At 32.2% G+C, this 15189-nt stretch overlaps 1 pseudogene; it reads right to left on the bottom strand.

The window, feature by feature from the left end:
- The window catches only part of LOC110690055, a 95019-nt pseudogene extending 88265 nt beyond the window's left edge, over positions 1-6754 (bottom strand).
- Positions 6755-15189: the final 8435 nt, after the last annotated feature.

Genomic DNA, 15189 nt, shown 5'->3' with positions numbered 1-15189 from the left:
TTATTATGCTTTAATATTAACATGAACATGATTATGATTACAATTGTTATAATTTATGATGATTATGAATATTATTGTTATTATTATTCTGAAAGTGATCGCCAATAATAGATTTATTTGTGCATTAATATTCAACCAACATAGATAAACAGGTTTAGGGTTAATCCTATTGATTGTATGTTAATCAGAAAGCGCACATGAATACGATTAGAATAAAGTAGAGGCCTATTATTAGGGCACGTTCAATCTCATTTAGGTTGGATTTGTACCTTCATCCCCGAACCCTTATTTGGTTCATGACCTTATGGAGTTGACGATCTCTTGGATCGTTAAGGGGTGTAACCTTCATCCTATGAACGGTTTACAAGTTCCTAAAAAACTTGTTGGCGACTCTTTTGCTCTATCTTCTTCCCTTTTGGACGCCACCGTACTTTAGTGTATGATCACAGTGGGGTTCAAGCTAATGGGATTTTAAAGGCTTGAAATTATTCCCTACAGTGTCGATCCTTCGTCACCACAGTATTCAACAACCTACCAAAGGGTAGTCAACAACCTATCAAAGGGTATTCAACAACCTATCACAAGGAATCAATGAACACAACACTATCACCACATAGATTCATATTCCATCTTCAATGGCAAACAATCAAATGGAATCAATGAGAACACAACCCTATAACAGAGATGCATATTCCATTAGCAATGAGTTTTTTAGATAACAAAACACTTTAGGTCTACAATATACAACAATTTACAAATTTAGGTAATGAATGAACTTACTAATTTTATTTATTTACCTTACACATTACGATTTTCACTACAGTATACAAATATACAAAATAACAATAACACATTTATAACATTGATAAATCGCAAAAAATGAACACTTTACCAAATCTAGATTACAGAACCATATCAATTTGATCAAATTAACTAAACACTTTATCATATCATATAATTATCTAATCAATTAACACCAACACAGGTACATGAACAACTTACCTTCGAAAACCACGATTTGGAGCTCGCAAAGCTGGAAACTGGCCAACACCGACGATTTAGACCTCGCAAACCTTACACCAACCTACCACTCGAATTCACAATCTCTTTCCCGACGACACTACTGTTACACTGCACAACCCCACCCGAATTCACACTCTCATGCCCGACAACACCACTATCTTACTTTAACTTACACTCTCGTTCCACTCTCTTTCTTGAATTCAATAAGCAAAACCAAACCCTAACTTTTCTTATTTTCCTCAAAAATAACGTTAACGGCAGAAAACTCATCCATTGCTGTGAAATAGGCTGTGGACATTTTTACCCCCAACTTAAAAGCACGAAAATACATTCGTGCCCCTTGAGTTACATTTGTTGTTACTCAGGATGAGTAACTTTTATTTCCCACAAAAGAACAGGGCCTTAGTGTTCAAAGATTTTATTCTTCATGCCAATATCTCGAGCAATAGAAATTTAGAAAAGAAGAATTCACTTAATGTCAAAAACTACATCTTGCAATCACATACTACCCTGGTGCAAACTCAATCTCCCACTCTATAAAATTTAACACTTAAATTGGACCATATACTGACATTACTAAATATTAGGGGTGTCAATCGGGTTTTGGGTTCAGTTTTGGGTTCGGTTTATCGGTTTTTGGTTTGTAACGGGTCGTTTTTTAACAGGTTGGAATTATTATCGGGTCAGTTCGAGTCAGTTTTTAATAATTTCAAGTCGTATCAGTTTGGTTTATTTTTTCACGTTTTCTTTTTGGGTCAGATTCTAATCGGGTCGGGTTATAATTTGTCCGGGTCATAATCGATTCGGGTTAAATTTGGTCAGTTTAAAAACAGGGTTTATCAGTTTAAATCGGGTTTTGGGTCAAAACATATCAGGTCCTAATCGAGTTGGGTTGTAATCGATTCAGGTCATAATCGGTTCGAGTTGAACTCAGTAGGTTTGATAACTTATTTTTCAACATTCTTTAATTAGTTATTCCATTAGATCATACGGAGGATTAATTAGTTGTTTAGCTTTATGTCCTTTTTTTGTATAATGATTTTTAGGATCAAACGATAATAACAAATCTAGATTTACCTTTTGATTTAGATTTTTTTTTTAATACAATTTAGTGCTCCATAAGTCATTACTCCTAAAAGGACGGTAATATTTTAGCATAAGAGTTTCATTGACATTAAAATTCCAAACCTATCAATAATTATATACTAAAAGACACACCAGCAATGACACGTGTAATCTTCTGGTATGTGTTTAGTATAAACTTTTTACTTTTTAAAAATTGATAGAAAATATACGCAAAATATTTACTTCCAAAATTTAGGTAAAAAAATCACAGAATAATATATTTATAAACTTAAATATATAACCATACCTTTGTAAAAATAAATTTCTATATTAGTAATTACTTTTTAATATAAAATGACTATTTATAGTAAAAAAACATAAATATATATTTTTCAACTTAACATAGTTGGTGAATGATAAATTATCATATTTGAAAAAAAAATGCCATCAAAGTTCAAAATAGAAGAAAGCTATATAATATGTATTTAAAAAAGATAAAAAAAATATCTTTTAAGTAGCTTGTTTGAGATTAGAAATAATATATATATATATATATATATATATATATATATATACATATATATATATATATATGTATATATATAGGGGAGAGATCCGGTGAGAATAGGTTCATATGTGAGAATTCATACTTATATGAGAACTGATTTTAAATTTAGAACATGTGAGTAAAAGTTTAGAACATACGAGTAAAAATTTAGAACATGCGTCTGAAATTAAAATTTAGAACTTCTGAGTAATAATTTAGAACATCAAAGTGAGTAATATGTTTAGAACATTTGATTTAAGAATTAGAACAAGTGATTAAAAATTTATAAAATCTGCTTTATGAAATTTTAAACATATGAGTACAATTTAGAACATTTGATTTAAGATTATGAACATGTGAATAAAAATTTAGAACAAACAAATATAGAATATAGAAAGTGTGAGTAAAAAATTTAGAACATACGAGTAAAAATTTAGAACATAAGCTTTAAAATCTGGAACATATAATTAAAAATCTTAGAACACAAATTTTAAAATTTAGAACATATAATTAAAAATCTTAGAACACACATTTTAAAATTTAGAACATATAAGTTAAAATTTTGGAACAAGTTATTTAAAATTTATGATATTAAACTTAACTAATTTATGGTTTAGAACATGTGAATACAAAATTAGAACATTTGATTTAATTTAGAACACATAAGGAAAAGTTTAGAACATCATATTTAAAATTTAGAACATACAAGTAAAAATTTAGAACATAAAGAGTGTCCTCACATAAGAAAAATTCTCATGAGAGCCTCCCCCTATATATATATATATATATATATATATATATATATATATATATATATATATATATATATATATATATATATATATATATATATATATATTAAAGATTGATACTCCGTGGAAAAGATTGAAAAACCGTGTATGGCACGGGATCTAACCCAGTTTAATATAAATACTTCGTATTTCAAATTAAACCCTTTTTTTTCTTACTATCGATAAAATATTAAAAAAAAAACCTCGTGACGGGTTGTAAATTGTTCGGTCATAATTTAGTATGGGTTATAAACGGTTCGCTCCTAACTAGTTACAGGTTCTAAGCAATTTGGGTTTATTGGGTTTTTGTCGGGTTTAAACGGTTTCAGTTTACAGTGGGTCGGGTTTCTATTGGGTTCAGAAGTACTCGGTTCGGGTTGTTCTCGGTTTTGGGTTGTATCAGTTCGGCTTGAAAAATCGGCTCGGGTCGGTTTACGGTTTTAAAATAACAGATTCTTATTGGTTTGGTTCCTTTTCGAAACGGTTCGAATTCACCAATTCGAGTCAGTTTTTGACAGCTCTACTAAGCATTGATGCCCAAGTTGCTAATAATCAAAGCTTCAACAATCAGTTAGACTTCCCTCTTTTTTAGTTCCTCTACTTTGATTTTGCAATTTTTACATACCCTATCTTGAGTCCTTGACCATACTTTTCACTACTATATAAAATACAAATGTAAAAATATATGTGACTCAATATATATTTTTAAAATATAAAATTTTTACATGTTTTACTCAGTACTAAAATATAGTTATAAAGTCAAAGCTGCACATTGTCACATTTAAAAGTCAAAGTGGAAGAACTAAAAATATGGAGGAGGTATAGATAATTGTTTATTAAGCAAAGTGAAAAAAAAAATTAATAATAATAAATAAAAACAATTTTTATGCAACAAGAGATAAACACGACTCTTGGTTAAGGAAAAACTGAAGTCTGCTATTTGGAATTAGGAAGAGAATAGTGATCTTGGGTGGTAAAACAGATAAAGTATTATCAAGAAACTAACCTAAGAGTAGATACAAGGTCACTGGGTAAAAATTGTTGTGATTCTTCTTTTGTTCTTGGAAGCAAATCAACTGATAATATTATCAAATCTTCTGAATGAGTAAGCTAACAACTTAGCAAGTAAGTTAGTGATAAATAGCTACATCAAGATAATATGAAACACATTAAATGGAAGCATGAAAACTAAATAATTTTAAACAGAATTCTACACTTGTTAAGAGGCAGATAGTATCTAAATGAAACACATACATACAAAAAACATAGACTAGAAATGGGTGAGACACCATGACGGTAAACTCTGGGGAAAAATGATCTTCTACATGAGTTCATATTCTTGTCAATGCAAAAGTAACTACGACCCCAAGTACTGATCAACTTTCATGAATTGGCATGAAATTAGAACCTCCACCGGACACAAAAACCGCCAACCTTTTAATTTCCTGCTAGGCTTTGAATTGCGTTGTACTAAATCGTCAGAAATATCTTCTACTTTACAAGAGCTGACTGAACATAAGAATTGTCTCCCACTACTCCTAATGCTACAAGTTGATAACCTATACGTTTTATCAACTGTCAAAGAACTTCATAACCAAAGAGACAACGAAGTTTCAATTCTTTGGCTACTTAAAGTGATCATTCTAAATTGTCTATATTGTATTCAATATGAATTAATTTAGTTCAAATCAGTCCCATCCAAATGGGGAGTTATAGGTTCAATTTCGATTCTTTGATTACCGATCTTCTTATCAGTTCATAGCAACCAATACTTTTTAGCTTGGGTTGGGCAATTCAATTCAACCTAACATTGTTATATTTTACTTTAATATCATACTAGCACAACAAATGCAATTTTAACTCCTATATCATTAAATTGCAATATTTCACTCCAAATGCAATTTTCACTCCAATATCATAATATTGCAATGTTTCACTCCAATATCATACCAGCACAACAAATGCAATTTTAACCTTCAGTACCCAAAATAAAATCGAACGGAATTACAGAGGTATAAATATGGACCAAATTAGCAAATTTTTGGAACAAATAACACAAAACAAAACTCTCTAACAATGCTCATGAATCTCTGAAAAAAAAACATTTGATAATGTTTCCTAGTCGATTGAAGTAGGAAAGCAAGCTTCTGAACAGCCAACAAACTCACATGACAACAATGAACACACTACTTTACTGTGCAATAGCAGTTAAATTAAATTCAAAATCTATAAAAATTGTTTAAATGGCTATTATAAAATCACATAATGACCCAATAGTTGAGATTTTCGAACCCTACACTTAATTGATATGATGATTACTACAAGAAGCAACAACTTAATTTCAGTTTAGCAAAAATAAGTTCAGTTCATTAAAAATAATTGTAGTGCAGTAAATTAAAAATAGGTTTAGTTCAGTAAAATTCAGTTTTCTCATAAAAGAATTATAATAGAAAATCAGTAAAAATAATTTCATTTTAATAAAAATAACTTAAGTTTAGTAAAATTAATTTAATTTCAGTAAAAATAATTTAAGTTCAATAAATATAATTTTGTTTCAATAAAAATAATTTCAGTTCTGCAAAAATAAGGTGAAGTGAACGGGGCCTTACTACCCATTATCCCACTAAACTTAGGAACATAACCAACTCACTTAAAATAGGAGTTTTTGATGGAAAACTTCCTATATATATATAAAGGTCACTGCATCCAACTTTTAAAACACATTAACACCATCAAAAGTGACAGTGAGGTCCAGCATCAAAGTTGAAAGAGGGTCCAGCACCAAAGTTGAAAGAGTTTATTCACGGTTTTTGGCGTCACGACGAGGTTGTTCAGGTCTTTGTCTTCCTCGTAGTTAACTTGCAATGGCTGGAAGTATACTCTTAAATTAACGCTTCCGCAATCATGCTTGTCTGTTTATAATTCAAGCTATGAATATGTTGTTTGTTATTTATTATTTAACATTTGGTATTAGAGTCAGGTTCATCCTCTACCTTGCTTAATCAAGCATATTTTTTTCCTCTTCCGTGTAATTAGATAATGGTGCTGCAATTTAAATTTTTGCCTCCGATGTGTATTCTAGATGATGATGATGCAATTTATATATTTACATATCTATATAATTCATGCATAAATGGAGTATGTATAAAGTATGCATATACTCTGCAATTCTGGATGCGTCGTTTCAATGTTTTTATAATATGCAATCCTTACATTTATCTTGCTACATAATTATAGTATGTGATTAAAAAAAAACAAAGGAATGTGTAGACACCTAAAAATGTCTACCCAAAACCAAACCTGATGATGAACAACCTTTCACCGTCATTATTAGCCGGGTTGAGATTTTAATCTTTGAGGTACTTTAATCTATATTTCCATCCAATACATTTCATAAACCAACCCAATTCTTAGCCTAGTTTCCCAAGCCATTATTTATTTTCTTCTTTTCGTGTCCATATTACAAAACCGAGAAAAAGTGATTTAGTAGCCCTATAATTTTGAGCCAATTATTATTGGTTGGATAGGCCTTTCAATAATTTTTCCAACGGTATATCGTAAGCCCAATTCCGTTCTAAAATGAAGAAGATATAGGCAAAACACTAAACGCAGCCCAAAACCGACACTCTTTTACTAAAACGGTCACATCGTAAAAATACAAATGATATTAACCTGATTCTGATTAGGTTGGAAAGTAGACTTGATAAGCTTTTCAACAATATATTATATACCTTATTCCGAGTCATGGATCAAAAGTTATCATTGTTTTTAAAATGCATGAAAAAATGGAATTACCGAGCAACACCTTAAACACTACGTCACGATACAAGATGAAGTGTCAGGTGCCATGCACTAGTACCGTGTCACGGTGCTTTCTCGTGTCCATTTCGCATTTTTTCTCATGCGCTAAAATGAATCTGGACACATTTTTTGGCATAATTGTACACTGCGACACGATGTGTTGTACCGTGCCACGGTGGACAACATAGTGTCACGGTTCCTAATTAGTGTTTTTCCGCGGCTTTTATCTCTTCTAGGGTTTCATGGAATCCCCTATTCATTTCCTCTATAAATACCCCCCTCAAATCTGCAGTTTGAGGCACAAAATCATTCTCTCTTTCTTTCTTATACATAAAATAATTCTCTATTCTCTCTTCAATGCTCTAGCCTAAATACTAGCCTATCTTATTCTCTCACAATACTTCCTCTAAGCACTCCAAGGAGTATGTACTTTACCCGAGGTTCTGTCCTTAAACCAAGGCGTGAAAGGTAGAACTGTTTGAGGGTTTGGCCCTAAATAAACCTTAATTTAATCTAATTTCAATTATTGTTTATTAATTTCCTTGAAGTTACTAACGCGTTTATTATTTTTTAGTTGCAAGCAAACAAAATCAAAGTAAGGAATCATGTTCCTTTTATTTCTATTATTTTTCTAACGATTTTTATTACGTTTGTCATATACTAATTGTTAGATTTATCATTGAATTGCTTCCAATATTAATGTTTATTCTATTATTATTATGATCACCATATTGCATGTTATAGGGAATATGTAATCGAATACAACGCCTAATAAAATAATTTGGATGACCAGTTTAGGTTCCTTTTTAATCTTGTTGTTTAATAGTGATCACGGATATTTTAGAATTATGTGGGCATCAATGTTCAACCAATTTAGCATAATATAGTTTGGAGCAAGTTGAATTTTTGTTGGGAAGTTCTCAATGGTAACACTAAACTTTCTAATTTTCTCAATGGTGAACAGTGAAATTTTTAATTTCCTTGGTAAACCTCAATTTGTTATATTAAGCTAATGGTAACATAAATGATGTTATTAGGTTAAAGCCTAACCATGGTTAGCTATAATTAGTATTTTTTAATAATTAAATAGTTTTCAAAATATTTTTTAAAAAACCAATACCTAGCCAAGTAGCCACCACTTGACCCTCCCTGGCCTGCGGCGCCTAGAATCATACCGGCGAATCCCACCCCCTTTCTCCCTTGCCGGCGACCCACCCAATTCTCTTATTTTCTCGTTCCTCTTTCCGCCATTAAAACACTTTCAATTCACCTCAAAACCTCACATTCTCTCTCCTCAACTCCTCTCTCTCCTCCATTGACATTCCTATCCTCCCTTTATCTTACCCAATCTACACTTTGGGTTGCAACACTAACCTCGACAAACCTTACTTTTTGCAGGTTTCATTTCTTTTGTCCTTGAATCCAAAACCCATCTCAATTTCACTACATTATATGAAGAATTAAGCTTGTTCAAAAAAATTTGCAAGAAAAAAAGGCTAATTTGTAGGACTGTGTGTGCGTAGAATGATACAAATTCGTTATGTTTTCGGGAAAGTGGAGGCCGGAGGAGTAAAATTTTGGTGGAGGAGTGAGGAGGAGGGATGGGAATTAGGGTGGGGGAGTGGGAGAGGGGAGATATGGGAAATGGGAATCGAGGGTGAGGGAGGGTTGGGGATCGCCGTGGAAGAGATGAGATTGGCGCCGCCAGTCGGGGAAGGGGTCAGGAGGAGGCTGGGTGAGTGGGGGAGGGGATTTTTTTAATATAATTTTATCATTAAAAAAGGAATAATTAACCATGATTAGGCTTTTAATTAGTATAAAAATCATTAATGTTGCCACTTGACTATTATAACTAATTAGAGTTTACCAAGGATAATTAAAAAAATTTATATTCACCATTAAGAAAATTAGAAAGTTTAGAGTTACCATTGAGAATTTCCCTATTTTGTTTATATGCCTTTGAGATCGCAGGAATTACTTTTCACTATAAGAATTGAGTAGAGGTCAATACTGGCAAATGTGACTCCATGACTCACTTTGTACCATCATCCCTTATCCTCCTTTCGTTATTCCGAGCCATATGGAGTTAGTAACCTCATCTGTTATGAATGGAGTGTAACCTTCACGGGTCAATCGTTATTGCCTTTCGTTGTCCCTTTATCGTGTTTGCCTTTTATAATTCGTGAACAGTTTACAAGTTCCTTAAAAACTTGATGGCGGCTCCTTACTTTATTTGTCCCTAATCGTTGTTCCTAATCGCATATGTCAATTCTCACTTCCTATAAATGCCAAGCATATTCACACATGCTAATATAGGCGTACTTCGAATGACACCTACAGACTGTATTAGTGTTATTGTCGTATGAATGCTTTTTATGTGCAATGAATTAATAGTCAAACTGAAACTCTAAATTGTTATTAGGCTCATTAACTATAATTTATTTTTGTTTTTATCTCGCACAGTAATATTATGTGATGTTAGAATTACCTAAACATTAAGCTGGTTTTCTTTGTGCGAGATCTTATGAAAGTGATACTGATGCTCAATTATTTGCATACTTTATTAATTTTTTGTGATACATCATTGTTTTAAGCAGTTTACTTTAGTAGTTTGTTATTCATTTTGGACCAAATGAATAATGAGTTAAATTATGTAAATGTAAGTGTTTTAAAATTTTATTATTTAGGGAGTAGCCACATCACCTCTATTTATTAAAAATTCTATTTAAAAATCACATGTGGAAACTAGAAATTTATTTGTAATTATGAATCCTCTATGATATGATAAGACTTACCCACAATTAAGAATCTTATTATATTAGAATGATTAATTAGAGTGAGTATTAACCTTTGTTGCTTAAATATCCCACATGAAATTAAGAAATTGATACAATTTAATAGCTTCACCGTATGATTATTAAATTATTATTTATCTAATTGAGTAGAACTTTAGCCCACAGGAAAGTTTTATGTCACTAGATTTATTTAATTTCTGCATGATTTACATTGGTAAATCATGATTTTATTTTATAGTCTATATTGATATTAAACATTTTTACTTTTATTTAATTTTGCAGTACGTAGTTTTTACTTGGAAATATTTCTGATGTCAAATGCGACATTCTTGAACTAAGGGGTGGTAATTATAAGATGTGGAAAGAAAGAGTGCTACTGAATTTAGGATGGATAGATATTGGCTATGCTATTAGGATAGACGAACCACCTTCCACAACGGAGGATAGCACTCAAGATGCAATTAGTCTTTATGAAAAATGGGAGAGGTCTAACCGTCTCCCCGTTATGTTCATAAAGACTGAAATATGTGCTAGTATTCGTGATTTTGTCGATAAGCATACTAATGTTAAAGAACTCATTAAGGCCATTGATGAGCAGTTTGCAACTTCTGACAAAGCTCTTGCTAGATCCTTAATCATGCAAATTTCATCCATAAAGCTTGATCACTGAGACCAAGGGAGTGCGTGGTTATATCATGTGCATGAGGGATATAGCAGCTCAACTTAAGGATTTGAAAGTTACCATGTTTGACTCTCTGGTAGTGCATTTTATTTAGTGTACCCTTCTTTATCAATCACCCTTTTAAAGTCTCTTACAATACACATAAAGATAAATGGTCAATTAATGAACTTATGACCATGTGTGTTCAAGAGGATGGAAGATTGGCTATAGAAGAGGGTGAAAAGGTGAGTCTCATAGCTTTTGAAACGAAGAAAAAGGATCACACTAAGGAAAAGGGAAAGATTCAAGAAAAGTCATCCATTAAGAAGGAGTCCACGTGTTTCTTTTGTAAAATGAAGGGACACATGAAGAAAGGTTGCACCAAGTTTAAGAAATGGCTTAAAAATAAAGGTATTTTTCTATCATTTTTTTTTGTTATGAATCTAATATGGTTGATGTTAATTCTAATACATGGTGAATTGACTCTATACTACAATCCATGTTTTGAAAACCTTGCAGGGTATGAGAAACCTAAGGAAACTAATGGGCAGTGAGCATAACATCTATTCTGGCAACAAGATGAGTTCACATGTGGAATGTAATACCCCGTATTTTTATACATATTTTATTTTAAATAAGTATTTTGTGAGGTATTTAAATAATTTGAAATGAATTATTTATGGCATTTTAATTATTTATTTTTAATAAGTTTGGAAATATTTTATAAAAGTAAAGTTTTATTTAATAAATTATTTTATTAAGTTGCGATTTAATTAGGAATGTTTTATTTTAGTAAAGTTTATTAGGAAAGGGATTAGGAAAGATTAAAATAAGGAAAGTCTAGGTAAGAAGGGTTTTTAGAGAAAGGGGCATAAATATTCAACACTTGGTCAAATTAAACTTTGCCCATACCCAAGGTAAACTTTCTCTCTCTTCTCCTCATTTCTTTTTCTTTTCCCCTTCCCCTTTGTTTTGGCACGGCCGGCCACCACTACACACCACCGGCTACCACCACTTCCACCAGCGCAACAACCAACAGTCGCGGCGGCACAGGTAGGATGCGACATCAGCCCAGCCGTGCCGTGGTGGTTGCTGCTGTTCGGCCTCCCTTTCGAAAAAAAAACTTATTCTTATTATTTTTCTTTTGTTATTCCTAGATCTAAAATAAATTATGAGTTTTATAATGATTGATTTTAAGTATGACATGAATTAATTTTCAAATTTGAAATTTAATTTAAAAGTCCCAATTTTTGAAACCCTAAATTTATAAATAATTGATTGATGAAGGAATATGGTTTAGGGTGGTTTAAACCTTTAATTTGAGGGTTTTAAAGTATAATTACAGCAAGTTTTCATAAATTAATATTGCTGGAATTTTTGTTAATGCTAAAAATTAAGTTTCTTGAAGAAATTTTGACTACCCATTGATTGGGATTAAAGTATGAGGTTTTAAATTAATTTTCAGCTTGTTTTAATTAAATTATGAGTGGTTTAATAAGAGTATATATTGCTAGAAATTTGTGTGGAGCAGATTTTAATGTCATATTATGATTTTGGATTGTAAGAGACTTTGAAGTGAGTGATTTCTATTAGTTGTGGCGATTTTAAGATCGTATTCAAGGTACGTTCGCGTACTTAGCATATTTTTTATGATGAAGTGATATGGTAGGCTTGATTATTTAATTCCAAGTAGTATCACGCTAGTTTATGACTGGAAATTGTGATTTGGTTGATATTGGTGATTGAATTATGAAGCATGATTTATTTGTGATGGATTAGTGATTGAAAAACAATCATTTCGCATGTTGAATATGAACAACACTTTTATTTATGACAAGATAGAAAACATGTTTAATTAAACTACATGTTTAATTGGGTTTGGAATATTAATTAAAAAGGAATTTTTTTTATGGTTTATATAGTTTTCATTGATGCTATAAGCATAAAAAGAGCTATTTAAGTGTTTATATACATGAGGATTAAATTATATGTTGGTGCCTTAGTGCACTTAAGGTGTTTCTAACACTAAGGGATAGAAATTGTGGTGCATTATGCGTTTAAGGTGTTTTTGACACTGAGATAGATTTAAAAGGGGTTCAACACTAAATATTATGTGGTCATTAATTATTCAAAAAATAAATTGGAATGTTTAATTGCTTGGATAATTATAATGTTTGATTTTGTTATAGTTTGAGAGTCATCACCAAGTTTAATAATATGTAAATAACGTAAAGTGAAAGAGATAACGCACCAAAACTCTTGGAACGTATATACCTTGAGTATGAACATATGGGGGGAGTTAGGAGGTTTTATATCTAACCATAACATCTACTGGGAGTATAGGACGCTGTATTTTCCTATTATTATTAGTGGTTATTTTATACTGGCACGGTTAGCTCCCGTATTAGTACCCCTTTATTTGGACAGGTTAGTAGGGAGACTCGTTTGATGCGTAATCAATATCAAATAAATTATTTAGTTATTTTAATTGAGAGTCATGTTGTATGTTGTATGCTTGTAAACGGGTGCAACGAGGTAAGTTGGGTGTTGATAAGTGAAAGCATGTTAGTGTGTTTAATTACACTTATGTACTCAGCTTTGCTTATTGTTTGTTTGTTTGTTTGTTGGCCTTGTCTTTATCTTGGCCCTTTGATGGCCCTTTGATGACCCATTGTTTGTTGGCCAATCATGCTAGTTTCCATAAGTTTATGATGTGTTTATTGCTTTCATTATTTTATAATATTATGCTTGTGAGACTAACACAAAGTTTTAAAGTAGGTTGGTTTGAAAAGGGCCTATAATGGTTCCAAGTTATAGGTTGACTTATTTTACTTTGGCTTGACTTTATTTTCGTTGGTTGAATTTTAAGTTGAGTCATTTTGAATGATTTTAAAGATAGTCTTCCGCTGTGTGTCTTTGATAGTTTTCTTAGCTCTTTTCATGGTGACAGTAATGTCTTAGATTTTCCTATTTTGAGTATTAAACTAAGTAAAACAAGTATTTTAAAAGAAAGGAATTTCTAGGGTGTTACATGGAAGCAGTTGGGACATGCAACTTAACTCTAAGTAGTGGTTTTATTTTGCATTTAGAAAGGACATTCTATGTTCCAAATTTCTATAGAAATTTTATTTCAGTTTCAAGACTTGTACCAATGGGATTTTCCTTTAAATTTTCAGATTTGGTTTCAGTTTATCAAGAAATTCTGAAGTTATTTGTTACGGTATTTTGTCTAATGGTTTATATTGTCTTAATTGCAAAATGATATCACTCATAATTCTTTGCATGTTAATATTGGTTTAGAAAGATGTATTATGAATGAAAAATCCTCTATGCTATGGCACCGAAGACTAGGACATATCTCCATTAAGAGAGTTAAAAGGTTAGTAAAGGATGGAGTACATAGTACTTTATACTCTAGACTTTGCTGATTTTGAGATATGTGTTAGTTGCAATAAAGGAAAGCAAACTAACATATCTAAAAAGGGTGCTAAGAGGAGTTCTGACCTATTAGAAATCATACATACGGATATTTGTTGTCTAGACATGAACACTAAAGATTCGAAATAATTCACTACATTTATTGATGATTATTAGCGATACATGTATCTTTACTTAATTCATTCCAAGGATGAAGCTTTGAACGCCTTTAAATTATTGAAGGCCGAAGTCGAGACACGATGTGGTAAGCACATTAAGATCGTGAGATTAGATAGAGGTGGGGAGTACTATGGTAGATACACCGAGAATGGACAAGCATGTAGTCAGTTTGCAAAATTTCTTTAAGAGCATAGGATTATTTCCCAATACACCATGCATGATTCTCCAGATCAAAATGGTGTAGCAGAAAGAAGAAATAAGATCTTAATAGAGATGGTGAGAAGTATACAAAGCAATGCTACACTTCCAGCATCTTTGTGGATTGAAGCTCTTAAGACGGCAGTGTAAATATTAAACCGGGTTCCTTCGAAGGCTGTCTCTAAGACGCCTTTTGAGTTGTTCAAAGGATGGAAACCGAGTTTGCTCCATGATGTGTCTATTTTATATAGTATTTTACCCCGGTCCCTTGGTCGTAATTAGTAGTGTTTTTGGCTCTTTAGAGCCACTTTTATTACTAATTGATATTTACTAGTGTTTTCGTAGATTTGGTTGACTTTTGAAGGAATTTTCACTTTTGGAGCATTTTCTCGAGATATTATAGAGCAAATACAATCACTGGAGAAGCACAACCAGTTTTTATAGCCCATGGCCGGTTAGAGCCATCGAACCGGTGATTAAGGGCTCGGTATGTGTGATACCGGGGCATGTGGACCGAGTATTCAAGACACGAAGAGAAAACCCATATTGGCCCGAAGAATTAGAGCCCAATCGTAGTCTAGATAGTGGCCTAAGAGAGCCGCCTGGCCAAAAAGGTTGGCGCCCGGAGGCGCGCCCGGTGACTCACCCGGCCGCGCGCGATATTCGAACCTGATAAGAAAAAAGGCACGCCCGATCGGGTGGTGCCTCGCC

The sequence above is a fragment of the Chenopodium quinoa genome, unplaced genomic scaffold (assembly GCF_001683475.1).
Source record: "Chenopodium quinoa cultivar QQ74 unplaced genomic scaffold, ASM168347v1, whole genome shotgun sequence".
NCBI lineage: Eukaryota > Viridiplantae > Streptophyta > Magnoliopsida > Caryophyllales > Amaranthaceae > Chenopodium > Chenopodium quinoa.
The sequence above is the reverse complement of the archived record's forward strand: the minus strand, read 5'-3'. Positions and strand labels throughout refer to the sequence as shown.